The sequence below is a fragment of the Tiliqua scincoides genome, chromosome 3, assembly GCF_035046505.1.
Source record: "Tiliqua scincoides isolate rTilSci1 chromosome 3, rTilSci1.hap2, whole genome shotgun sequence".
In the NCBI taxonomy this organism is placed as follows: Eukaryota; Metazoa; Chordata; class Lepidosauria; order Squamata; family Scincidae; genus Tiliqua; species Tiliqua scincoides.
In genome coordinates, this window is record NC_089823.1 from 24,376,334 (window position 1) to 24,390,335 (window position 14,002).

A 14,002-nucleotide genomic window follows, 5' to 3' on the forward strand; every position below is an offset into this window, starting at 1 on the left:
CCAGCAAAAACATGTATGTGCTAAGGATGCAATAGTATCACATTTACCTAGGAGTAAGTCCCATTGAAATTCAGTGGAACTAAGTTCTGAGTAGAGATGCATAAGATTGGGCTCTTATGCTTCCCATTGAAAACCAGTGCAAAATCTTAAATTTCTCTCAACCCAGCCCATATTGTTTTTTAAATTGCATGCAGAAAATCAAGGGTTAAAGTTTTCATCAAAAGTAAGGTTAGAACTTTGATAATTTTGGCTATAAAAAAACCTAGTGGAGACTGAGGGCTCAGTCCTATCCAACTTTCCAGCTCCAGTGTAGCCCCAATGCAGCCCCATGGAAAGGTACACGTTCCCATACCTTGAGAAAGCCCCACCTTGACTGCACCTCCACCACAGGATGCAGCACACACCCCACTGGCACAACTGCACCAGCACTGGAAAATTGGATAGGATTGGGCCCAATCCTATCCACACTTACCTGGAAGTAAGTTCCACTGACTACCATGGGACTTACTTCTGAGTAGACATGAATGTTATTGGGGTCTACGAGATTTTATTCTTTGTCATAGGATGAACACCACTAGCTCTGGTGGCTTTAAAAGAGATGGTATGGTAGAAACTTTAGGATGAGCAGATTCAAAGAAAGGGAGGGCATCTGGACATCTAAGTCATCCTTAGGTCTGACTTGGGCAGATTCAGCAAGATATTATTCTCCATATTCATTGGTTCTCAGCTTGTGTCTTTGACTTGGGAATCGATGATACTGGCAAATGCTGGCAGTGTAGGGTTATGGGGCAACATTAATCCAGCTCTTCTGGGAATGTACATAGTATACCCATGTGGGACAGAAGTCTTTGTGATGGTTAATTTGGCTCTCAGTGCCTCCTGTGATTTCAAGTGACCACAATTCTTGTGGGTCAGGTATTCAGGGAGTGTAACTCACTAGGGAGGATGTGGCTGGGTGGAAGGGATGTAAGAGCTTTACTGTTACAAGAAATAACTGCTGGGTTTTCACAATAAGTTGTCAATACAAATAAGGGGAGACTCGTGTAACTTTAAACACTGTGTAGAAGAGGATGTTTCAGCACCTGCAGATTTTCTCCTCTCTGCAAGTTCAGCAGCACCTGCCCCAGTTCCCTCTTCATCCCTATGCTTCTGCACATTGAGTCTATCAAGTGTGAATGAAGCCTCCACGCTCAGTGGCAGTATATCTTTGATTAGCAAATAGTGGGAGGCATAAAGAACGTATAGTAATTGCTGTTATGGTCTGGTTGTGAGCTTACTCCCCTAAAGATCTATGGAGGAGGAATGACATGATTCAAACCATGAAAGGGGGGGCAATCAGTTCAGTATATAGATCATTCCAACCTGGAAATGTTATTCTTGGTTAAATTATACTCTTCAGTGAGTTTACTTTGGAGAGTGACAGCAAATGCAATGGGAACATAAGCAGGCCTTGCTGGATCCACTGAAGGCCCATCTAGGCTAGCATCTGAGTTTCCACCTTAGCCAGCCAGTTACTTCCAAGGAACTCACAAACAGGCTTCCAAGGGTTAAGTATGCAGCCTTTCTCTGCTATCATTTCCTAGCAGCCAGTAGCCATTTCACTACATGGTCATTTTGCTGTGTCTTTCCAAAACACCCTTGTACAGGTTGGGTGACATTCATTACCTCACAAGTACACTGCAATTTCTTCCAGCTCATTTTGTTCACAGGGCTTCTTTTGGACTACTCCAGAAGAAGCAGGCTATGCATCCTATTCTTGGAGGTTGCACACCTTCAAGAATAAATTGCAGAAATTCTATACAAAGCAAGAAACAAAATACAGCATTCGGGACCTTTTTCCCCCCTTTCAAAGGAAATGCTTTCACTTGGGCCTCAGATCACCAAGGTATTCCATCATGTGTTTAACTTGAAGCATGCAATTAAGCCCTGATTACAGTGACGCTAGTCTCCTTGCTGAATTAATGTCTAAATGGTTTCTCATGGAAAGTTGCTGTGTTGTAGCTCCCCACTGCATCCAAATCATTTATGATCTTGCACATTACAGGCTGCACCTGGCAGTATCACATAAAGTACCAAATCCTGCTCCAATTGAAGTCTTGTGGGCATTTTGCCATTGACTGCAACTGGAGCCGGAGCACATACAGCCTTTCCTCTCAGCAGGGGAAAAGGTGGTATAAAATGATATTGCTGGCTGAATGGCTGCCAGACTCCTAATTTTGTATTCTTAAATTCAAGGCATTTCGGGGGGGGGGGGGGGGGAGAAGCAACACTGATTTTAGTAGTCATTTGCATAGCAGTGTGTGAAGATAATTATATAAGTGACTGCAAAAATGTGGTATTTTTTTCATGAGAAAGGTACTCTGCATATACTCCAGCTGTAATTTCCGCATGAGGATTTGCAGTTCTAAGAGGATAATCAGACTGTTGGAAATGTCAATTGCATGGCAGCAGCCACAGAGAGAGTCCTCCCCCCAACCATGCCCCATACAACAAGGGTTTCTCTGCAGTGTCATTCAGCTCTGCCCTGGCTTCATCACTTCTGCCATTTTGATGGCAGCTGAAAATGTTTTTGTTCTGTTTAAGCCTAAGTTCATGTTGAGCTACGTCTCTTCCTCTTACAGCCCAATCCTATGGCTCGCTAATGACAAGTGGATGTTGCCTCCCGCTGTTGTAAATAGTGTGGCATCACCACAAATGGCATGCCTTTGCTGAGCACAAGGGAGCTGATAGTGGAAGTAGCTGTTGCTAGGTTCCTGTGCAGGCCAACATGGCTTATAATGGAGGAGGTAAGGCAGTGGAAGGATGCGTTGTGGGTAGGGAGGAGTCTCTCTCTCTTTCTCTAAGACAACTTGAGATTTTAGGAGGGTATTACTAATTTGTGTGTGTGTGTGTGTGTGTGTGTGTGTGTGTGTGTGTATATATATTATACGAGACTATTTAGGAGTCTCGTATAATCAAGACTACTTGAGATTTTAAGAGGGCATTACTAATTTGTGTGTGTGTGTGTTTGTGTGTGTGTGTGTGTGTGTGTGTGTGTATGTATATATATGAGTTGGCATCCTTCAGTCTCGGAAGACTATGGTGTCACGCTCTGAATGGTGGTTCCGGAACAGTGTCCTCTCCAGTGAGCGAAGCCTGGGTAAAGCAGGTATGGAGGATAGGCTGTTACCCATGCAGCAAATCCCCCCTCTCCACGTTGCTGAAATGGTCCAATGGAAAGGCAGAGGCCAATACGGTTGGTTCCAGCGGCGTCGCAGGAGTTGCCAGAATGTGACTGTGTTCAGCCATGAACTGCCTCAGGGACTCCGGCTCCTGATTTTGCCTCGAGGTTGACCCCTGAAGCCTTTTCCATAAGTGGATGTAGCCACAAGGCAGTGGAGGTTTGGGATCAGAGTTCTCCTTCTCTCAGATGAGCTGCCTTCCCAGGCTATCGAGTCCCATCTATCCGGTGGCTGTTTAGTCACCTCTTACGACAAGCACAGCCAAACTGATTATAGATATAGTCTCAAGTTGTCTTGCAGGTATACACAATAGAAATACAAGATGCAATTCCCTTTGCAGATCCCTAGAGATTCACCACTCCTCTTCTTTAAATACTTTGAATAACAATGTAAGGGTCACAGCTCCTCTAAGAGCAGGAAACCTGAGAATTTCCCTACTGGAGTGCTGAGAGGCTTTGACCAGGAAATGTTGACTGTTGCTTTTAAAAGACCATTAACCTGAGCAACCTGAGCCTTCAGTTTGACATGATCCCTCAACCACTTTTCCAAGGCTAGAATACAGTGTGGATTGGGGTAGGCCTGGCTTATATAATTTACTAAAGGGATAAACCCAGCCTATTTTTGACCAAGAAGTTTCAATATTCAACCTTAACACCAATTTTTGGAAAACTAAATTTTGGTTTAATTTGAATATAGGTCACACATAAGCAAGTAGCAAGAAATGTGTTTTCTCGACTCTTGTAGAAGCTTTTTAATTTTAAGAATAACTGAAATGTGCAGTGTCTCCCAAGCCCAGCACCCCTGGTGGTCTCCTAAATCCACCCCTGTTTATAGATAGTGTAAAAAATGAATGAGGTCAGGCTCTTCATGGCATAGTCCCAGAACGTCTTCAAGTGTTTTGTTTTTGCTTTTTACATCTGGCATCAGCCATAGCTTCTGTGAAGAAGAGACTGCTTTTGCCTTCTTGCCAAGTGCCCTTTCTCTACTTCCCATAAACATTTCTCCATTACCTGGGTTTAGAGAGAAATGGTTTCCAGGGCAATGTATGTGACTTGCAGCTAGGCCTGAGGCCAGGGAAAAATCACATTTCAGAAAGGCAGAAAACTGGATTCAAGGCATGAGCTAGAATGTTTACCTTAAGAGTATAAAGAAGGGGGGGAAACAGGTAACATTTAGAATTCAGAGATATTTGGTGTTGCAGCACATTGCAGTACTGCTAACCCCTGCTAAGTGAGTAAGAGGCACTTTTTCAAGCTCCTCTTTTATTTAGTGGGGGGAGAGTAAATGGCCCTCCTCACCCCAGCAGTGTCTTTTCTAGTGGCTGTCTGCTGGTGTTCTTTTGCATCTTTTTAGATTGTGAGCCCTTTTGGGACAGGGAGCCATTAATTATTTTTCTCTGTAAACAGCTTTGTGAGCTTCTTGTTGAAAAGTGGTATATAAATACTGTTAGTAGTAGTAGTAGTAGTAGATGATGATGATGATGATGATGATGTATATAATTGTTAAAATACAGGGCATTTGCTAGCTGGGAAGGCCAGCCTAGCATACTGTAGGGCTTGAGCATTAGCCTTGCAGTGGAGAGGTTTGGGCAGTAGCGTAGCTATGAGGGGGGGCACGGTAAGTATTGCAGGCATCGCAACACACCATGTAAGCGGCCCCTCCCACTTGCCATCAGAACCATTCTGGGCAGCAATAGTACTGTGTGTTGCCATCACTGCCCATAATGGCTCTGAACTCAAGTGGAAGGGGTCACTTACTTGACATGTTGTGGTGCCTTCAATACTTGCCATGCTGCCAGCTTTGCTACTGGGCCTGGATGCCAATCCCTGCTTAGCTATGAAGTCCACTGGCCTGCCACACTCTTTCTTAGTCAAATTATCTCACAAGGTTCCTGTGAGGGAACCCATGTATGGCACCTGTGGAGGACTGGTGGGATAGTAAATAAATAATTCAAGAGTCAGGAATTGCTGAAATCAAGGGGTAGATGTACTTGCCTGCAGGGATGAAATTAGCATCCCAACCTGGACCTTGAGAGTTTGCCTGAGGCTGCAGTCCTAATCACACTTACCTGACAGTAAGCCCCTTTGACTATCATGGAACTTACTTCTGAGTAAACGTGCACAGGATTGGACTCTCACATATTTGAAACTATTGTATTGTATTGGCAACCTTCAGTCTCGAGAGACTCTGGTATCGCGCTCTGAAAGGTGGTTCTGGCACAGCGTCTAGTGTGGCTGAAAAGGCCAATCCGGGAGTGACAATCCCTTCCACACCGGGAGCAAGTGCAGTCTGTCCCTGGTCTGTCTCCCTGGCTATGGGCCTTCCTTCTTTGCCTCTTAGCCTCAGACTGTTGGCAAAGTGTCTCTTCAAACTGGGAAAGGCCATGCTGCACAGCCTGCCTCCAAGCGGGCTGCTCAGAGACCAGGGTTTCCCACTTGTTGAGGTCCATCCCTAAGGCCTTCAGATCCCTCTTGCAGATGTCCTTGTATCGCAGCTGTGGTCTACCTGTAGGGCACTTTCCTTGCACGAGTTCTCCATAGAGGAGATCCTTTGGGATCCGGCCATCATCCATTCTCACGACATGACCGAGCCAACGCAGGCGTCTCTATTTCAGCAGTGCATACATGCTAGGGATTCCAGCACGTTCCAGGACTGTGTTGTTAGGAACTTTGTCCTGCCAGGTGATGCCGAGAATGTGTCGGAGGCAGCGCATGTGGAAAGCGTTCAGTTTCCTCTCCTGTTGTGAGCGGAGAGTCCATGACTCGCTGCAGTACAGAAGTGTACTCAGGACACAAGCTCTGTAGACCTGGATCTTGGTATGTTCTGTCAGCTTCTTGTTGGACCAGACTCTCTTTGTGAGTCTGGAAAACGTGGTAGCTGCTTTACCGATGCGTTTGTTTAGCTCAGTATCGAGACAAAGTGTCGGAGTTCGTTGAGCCAAGGTACACAAAGTCATGGACAACCTCCAGTTCATGCGCAGAGATTGTAATGCAGGGAGGTGAGTCCACATCCTGAACCATGATCTGTGTTTTCCTTAGGCTGATCGTCAGTCCAAAATCTTGGCAGGCCTTGCTAAAACGATCCATGAGCTGCTGGAGATCTTTGGCAGAGTGGGTAGTGACAGCTGCATCATCGGCAAAGAGGAAGTCACGAAGACATTTCAGCTGGACTTTGGACTTTGCTCTCAGTCTGGAGAGGTTGAAGAGCTTTCTGTCTGATCTGGTCCGGAGATAGATGCCTTCTGTTGCAGTTCCAAAGGCATGCTTCAGCAGGACAGCGAAGAAAATCCCAAACAAGGTTGGTGCAAGAACACAGCCCTGCTTCACGCCGCTTCGGATGTCAAAGGGGTCTGATGTGGAGCCATCGAAGACAACAGTGCCCTTCATGTCCTTGTGGAAGGATCTGATGATGCTGAGGAGCCTGGGTGGACATCCGATCTTGGGGAGAATCTTGAAGAGGCTGTCCCTGCTGACCAGGTCGAAAGCCTTCGTGAGATCTATGAAGGCTATAAAGAGTGGCTGTCGTTGTTCCCTGCATTTCTCCTGCAGTTGTCTAAGGGAGAATACCATAGCAGTGGTGGACCCGCTGGCTCGGAATCCGCACTGTGATTCTGGATAAACGCTCTCTGCAAGTACCTGGAGCCTCTTTAGTGCAACTTGGGCAAACAGCTTTCCTACAACGCTAAGGAGAGAGATGCCGCGGTAGTTGTTGCAGTCACCCCTGTCACCTTTGTTCTTGTACAGCTTGATGATGTTTGCATCCCTCATGACTTGAGGTACTTCACCTTCTCTCCAGCAGAGACAGAGGATTTCATGCAGCTCAGTAGCGATGATATCTTTGCAGCACTTTAGGACTATTTGAAACTATTTAGGACTATTTTGAAAATATTTTGAAAATATTTTCAAATATTTTGAAAATATTTAGGACTATTTGAAACTAGTGGAACGGATTTATAATGGCATCTGAAAATGTAAGTCTGAAAATATCAGAGATACCTAGCACCATTATTCATTTTCCAGTCTTTTTTTCTACCTGGCATAAGATTGCTTCAATAGGCTAAAGCAGTGTTTATCAAACTGAGGGTCAGGACCCACTAGGTGGGTCGCAAGTCAATTTCAGGTGGGTTCCCATTCATTTTAATATTTTATTTTAATACATCAGACTTGATGCTACCATGGTATATGACTGCATTTGCGGAAATGTTTCAGACCTGTACTTTTAACAATGATAGTAAATGGAACTCCTGTGTAAGTGTGGGTAGGATTGCAGCCTTGGATTGTTAAAAAAATTTTCCTGCTTGATTATGTCCCTTCCGGTCATGACATCACTTCTGGTGAGTCCTGGCAGATTCTCATTCTAAAAAGTGGGTCCTGGTGCTAAGGTTTGGGAACCACTGGCCTTAGGAAGTAAGTTATGACTATGCTCCATTGAAATTAATGGAATGTATGTTTGTCACAACTAACTGGATGGGTGGTGTTGTAGAAACAGTTCCAGGTTCAATTCTGGACATCTCCATGTAGGGTTGAGAAAACATTCCACACCCTGGAAGGCCACTGCCAGTGTTGACATGACTGAATTAGGCTGCAATCCTAACCACACTTTCCTGAGAGTAAGCCCCACTGAACAAAATAGGACTTACTTCTGAGTAGACCTGGTTAGGATTGTGCCCTTAGACAGACTAATGGTCTGACTCAGTATACAGCAGCTTCTTGTCTCCTATTATTTCAAAGGTGCTTAGTCATTACTAACTTCTTTGGGATTCAACCCTAGGTCTTCATTTCCATCATGTGCTTTCCTGGGCCTCCCACCCACCTACCTCTTTCCACCAGCACTAGCCCAGCATGGAACACCGGCTTTCCACCAGCACGTGAGCTTGCACTGGGCTAGTGCAAAACCCTGCAAATGTGCGCTGGTGGTAAGCAGAACTCAGGACTGGGCTCTTTCTTTCTTACTTACTTACCTCCCTCCCCGTTTGGACCATGATACCTAATGCCCCTTTAATAGTTTCAACCTGCCTATTCACCCTTTATATCATTAGTCCTGGTTCATGTGCTGTTTTCACTCTAGTGATGCTTGCTATGCACACAAAATGCTCTGCCAAACCCACATTTTGTCGTTTATGCGAACAGGAGTTTGTTATGACTTTTTAAGTTTGTTGTTGTTTTGATGGTTAGGGTAGACTAGAAAGGACACTGTTTTTAAAGTAGTAAACAGAAAGGCCTGAATATATTTGTTAGCAGATGATGAGAGAACTGACAGACATATTTTGTCTTGACTGTAAATGCATAATGTGCAAACAAGTCCCACTGACATTGGTGTAATGGTATGTTCCAAGCACTTCAGGGTAAAAGTTTTAGAATAGATATGTGCGCGCTCTGTGTGTGTGTGTGTGTGTGTGTGTGTACAGACACTCTGGCATTGCTCAGTGACAAGGTATTAAAATTCTTAAGGTACGTATTTCTGTGAAAAATACTTGAAAGTTGGTATATGCACAGGCTGACACACCCCAAGTCCTAGAAAATTCTGTAAGTAAAGCTGTCTTTGTTACCTGCTGCCACTGAAACTCGGGACTTGGCATCTCTTTCCTAACAGTGGCTAGCCATCCAGCATAGAAGAAAGTCAAAGCACATATAGAACAGAAAGTTGGGCCCTGGAGGTTCCAGTTGGCTGATGCAGCCTCAGATCAGTGAAGAGTGAATTTAATGCATAGTGAAAGTCAAGGATGTAAGTCAGAAAATGGGACCGGCCACAAATTTCGGAATCCTCAGATGTGTGTGGTAAAAGAACAAGATTTATGGTGACAGCCAGGAACATATCTATATTTTCAGCATGCAAGTCTGTTTACACAGCATGTTATTAAAATATGACTTTCAGCATGCAAGTCTGTTTACACAGCATGTTATTAAAATATGACATAATGTTGATATAGCACTTTACCTAAGTAGTCTTAAAGCATTTCATGCACATAATCCTAATTAACCTTATAGCATCCTTGCAGGGCAGCCCCTATATCAGTGGTTCTCAAACATTTTAGCCCAGGACCCACTTTTTAGTACAACAATCTGTCGGGACCCACCGGAAGTGATGTCACTAACCTGGAAGTGATGTGATGGCTGGAAGTAACATCATCAAGCATGAAAAAATTTTTAATGACCATAGTCTGCAATCCTATCTACGCTTACCCAGGAGTCAGCTCCATTGACTATCATTGTGAAAAGCATATACATTGTAGCCTGTTAAAAGTACAGAGGTCCCCAACTGCAGTCACATATCATGTTGGCATTAAGTCTAAAAATACTAAATATATACTAAAAATAAAAATAAAATATCAAAATGAATTGGAACGCACCTGAAATTGTCTCGTGGTACACAGTTTGAGAAACAGTGCCTTATATTATTAACTGAATATTGGAATGGTGAAGCTGATAAATAATGGCTTACATAGTACCATTCATTGATTTCATGGTACTGTGAAAACATGAAATTCATGTTTACAGTCACTACACCAGCACTTAAGAAAAAGCTGCTTCTCTTTAGACATCATGGCAGAGAAGATGTGATGTGGCCAATTTTAGCTAGAAAGCTTCCTTGGCAGTTCAGTGTCTTGACAACAAAGCAATATCTTAACATTACAATATCATTCTAATGGTAATCTGACTCTCTCTACTACATGGATATCATGCATTGGGAAGCCCATATTTATTTGGGGCCTACCTTACCCAGCTCTCATGCATATTCATAAGAAGGCTTAGCTACAGGGCTGGTCTATGTGACCTATGCTGGGACACTGGGAGTTCCCAGGGGCACCCCTGCACTGGGGTGGCGGGCAGATTTCCCATTTCTGCCACCAGCATCTGGCAGCCTGGGAGGACAGCACAGTGAGTGGAGTGTAGGCTTGCTCACCTTAATGCAGAGCATTTGCTGAGTTTCCCTCTCCACTGAAGTGAAAGGCCAGTTTTTGTGGGATAATAGTACACTGCAGACACACTGTTACTCATGTGGCAATATTAGCAAAGTTTTTTTGGCATCAAGGCAATGAATGTAATTCTGGTGCTCCGATTATTGATAACAGTAGCTTGAGAGTAAAGGTGCATATGAATTTTTGGCTGTATCAGGTGGTCACATTTCCACTTCCAAGTGGAAGAGATATTCCACTTCCAGTGACCCATCTTGCAGGAAATGGCAGCCAGCTGACATATTTATTTGCTATTTTACACTCTACCATTACTCACTGTAGTCTTCCTGGACCATTAACAATTTCTCTGTTCACACCCCTCAGATTTATGACATCGCCTCTTAATCATAGCTCAGCACTACAAAACAGGCTTAATTCCTTGTTTGTATAAATAAGCTGCTGCTTAGTTAATTCCTTTTCCACCCCTGCAATCTGGCATCTTTCTGGAGTTTACAGAAAGACTCTGAACTGTACACAGCGTCCTGGACTTCTCGCCACCAGGTGTTTATAGGGAAAGACTTGTTGCTTGCCTCTTCCATGACACCATATGTACAACTTCATCTCAAACTCATTTTTGGAAATGTCAGTCATGTATTTTTCCAGTCATGTATTTTTACAGTCATTCCTGTCACAATAAATACCACCGACAGCCCTATAAAATTCTGTGTGCAGTTCATGGCTTATAGGGAAGCGAAGTGTGCAGACCACACACTCACTCATTTCATATCACTGGATACCCAGATAAAGGATTTATTTCTTACATTGTTACCCCTCCTTTCACTGTCAGGTTGGCTTGCAATAATAAGATATGAATTCTAAGCCCCAATCTGCAAGTTAAAGGGCACAATCCTAACCCACTTTCTAGCACCAGTATAAGGGCAATGCAGCTCCGAGGTAAGGAAACAAACATTCCCTTACTTTGAGGAGGGCTCCGTGAGTGCCACCCAACTGCAGGATGAAGCATGTATCCCATTGGCACAGGTATGCCAGTGGTGGAAAGTTGATTCGGATTTGGCTCAAAATGATTTAGAAAAAACCATTAGAGGTTCTTATAGAGCATAAAAGAACATGACCCATTTTTCCTGGCACTTGAAAGTAAATAAAGGTAGTTCCAGCCAGAAATGCCCAGGGCTTCTGAAGATCTTGATTGACAGGCAGATGTGGTGGGAAAAGGAGGTCCCACAACACTTCCTTGGGTGCCCTATACCCATGCCATTTAGGGTTTTACAGGCCAAAGCCAGCACTTTAAGGGCCAAACTAGATGTGATGTCAATTGCATTGTAAATCTTGTACTTGGGACTGGCTGTATCTTTTTAAGTTACAAAAAGCAACTTTTGTGTATGTTTGTGTGTATGTGAGAGAAAGAGAGAGAGAGAAAGCAAGAGCAAGCACTGGATTGAGGTTCCACAGCATGAAGGGACTGGGTATAATCCTCAGATTTGATGCCCCCTGTGTTGGCTCCTTCCATACTCTCAATTGTTTAGTATTCGTTTTAATTGTTTTTATTCTGCTTCTATCTTTAAAAAAAAATTGTATTCATTTATTGCACTTGTGTGATACTTTGATGACATGAGGGCCCCTTCATGGGCACAAAAGCAGGATAGAAATTCTTGGATCAATAAATGTTTTAAAAATCCCTTTTCCCCTCTTCTGTTTTCCAGTTGAAAACGTACTGATAATCATCCTTCAGCTGGTAATTGCCCCAATTAATAAAAGACGCATGTAAAAATTGCCAGGAAACAAACTAAGAGGCAGTGAGTGTCTTTTAACACTGGAGTAATGTGCTCATGGCAGTCACAATTCCTTGTGGAACTAATGCTCTGATGGGAAAATGCAACATCTCAATCGTTTCTTTGTGTTTGTGGCAGAGTCTTTGCTGACAGTGTAGTTGCAACAAACTAAACCTGTTTCAGGGCTTGATTCTTTCAGTGGCCTTCAGAAAGACATTCTTGATGGAATGTTCCCGAAGCCTTTTCTAAAAACCCGAACAGGCACCAAATGTTGTCCACCAGTACGAATAATTCCATTTCCAGCTCTCTAAATTAACCTTGCAACTGACTTTTTACCTATTCCATTAGCATTTTGTCCCAGTTTCATTTCTCTCCATCAATCGTCCTTCCATGGAGTGTTACTAAACATTACCCTCCACATGTGGTGTTTCTTGTGTTTTTTCCTTCCAGTAATATACCATTTCCTGTTCAGATTTCTGGTTATCCTGGAGGTTTTTTTTTTCTTGTTTTGCTACTTCGTTCATTTCCACAGCCATTGGATGGCTGAGGCAGTTTGCCTCACTTTGCCTCAACACTGGGCTGGCTCTGTCTTACGGTTGCAGGTTTATCCTCCATTACATAGGGATACTTGATGGCCACTCTGCAGCTTTGGAGCATCTCTCCTTTTGGCATTTGGTGGGCCGCTGTGAGATACAGGAAGCTGGACTAGATGGGCCTATGGCCTGATCCAGTGGGGCTGTTCTTATGTTCTTCTGGAGGTTGAATAAACCCATGGTGGAAGCCACTTTGGATAGGTGACATGGAAACACAATTGATTGATGCTTTTGTACTTCTGTGTTGCATCCAAAATTGACTTTTTGCATCTTCCTAATGTGCAAATGGTAAGGTGGTGGTCATGGCAATGTTTTTCTTTCTCTTCGTGCCACCAGAGCTGGCAGAAGAAGGGGACTACCACTGCGCCAATCCTCTGCCCACTCACTAACAGTAAGCAGGAAGAAGATCAGAGTGTTAGCTGGAGAAGCTCCAGCAGGAGTGGACAGAAGCGGTGATAGACAGACCTGGTGTGCAGGGCACCCCTCCTCAGTTCACTGCCTCATCCACTCTGGGTGAGCCTTTCAGCCTGTATCTCCATCTGCTCTTACAATATGCACATTATTGTTGAATAGTTAGGGTGACCCTTAATGAAATGCTGTAGTGCAGCAGTTTTCAAACTCTCGGGGAGAGTTTGAGCCGCTCTAAGTTCTTGCAGGGGCTGGGGGAAGGCTTTAGCAGAGGTGGGGAGTGGTCGCTCCACTTTTGCTTTCAAAGCTGTGGGGAGCCCTGCAGAAGGTTGTGCAGGGCTCCCAGCACCCCTGGGAGGCTGCAGGAGGCTCGGGTAAGTGCAGCCAAGCCCCTGCAGCCCCCCTGAGCTGCGCGATCCTGGGGGGTCACACCCCTGCCTGCTCCCTGCCTCCAGGCTGTCCCCACCCCTTAAGGTGAAAGTGGCCAGGGCCCAAAGGCTGGGGCATCACGGCGCCCCAGTTTGAAAAGCCCTGCTATAATGCAGCAGTTCCCAAACATACCTTGGTTGTGGCACCCTTCTTCCATGGCACCGTGCCACACTCATCCAAGATCCTGCATGATCTCACACAATCTTGGTGTAATGGAATCACAGAAGATATTGCAAGGAGATGGGATGTGGTGTCAGCTGTGGCCTTTTTGTCTGTGCATCTGGGGAACAGAATTAAGGCCTGGGGTTTCAGCAGAGGGTGTGCTGCATAGTTGCAGCCACTAGAGGCAATGAGGTCTTCTGGGATATAAGCAGCACCTGCTGCAGGGAGAATGTGTGGGTTGTAGTGAGAAGAGGAAACATGCTGGCTAAATGGACTGACTTTTTGGTGGTGCTAGTTTACAGGTAGTTTTTGTAGACTGCTAGACCTAGCTGTGGTTAAGCTGGGGGAACAAATCAGTTTAAAGTGGGCGTAAGTTCTTTAAGCAAAGTGTAGAACAGGAATTTGGCAAAACACCTGGCTGACCAAGATGGTGTTGCCCAGTGGAGCTAGGGAGGGAGCTGGCATCCCATGGTGCCCCTGTGAGTGTGCTATGGCACCCTATGG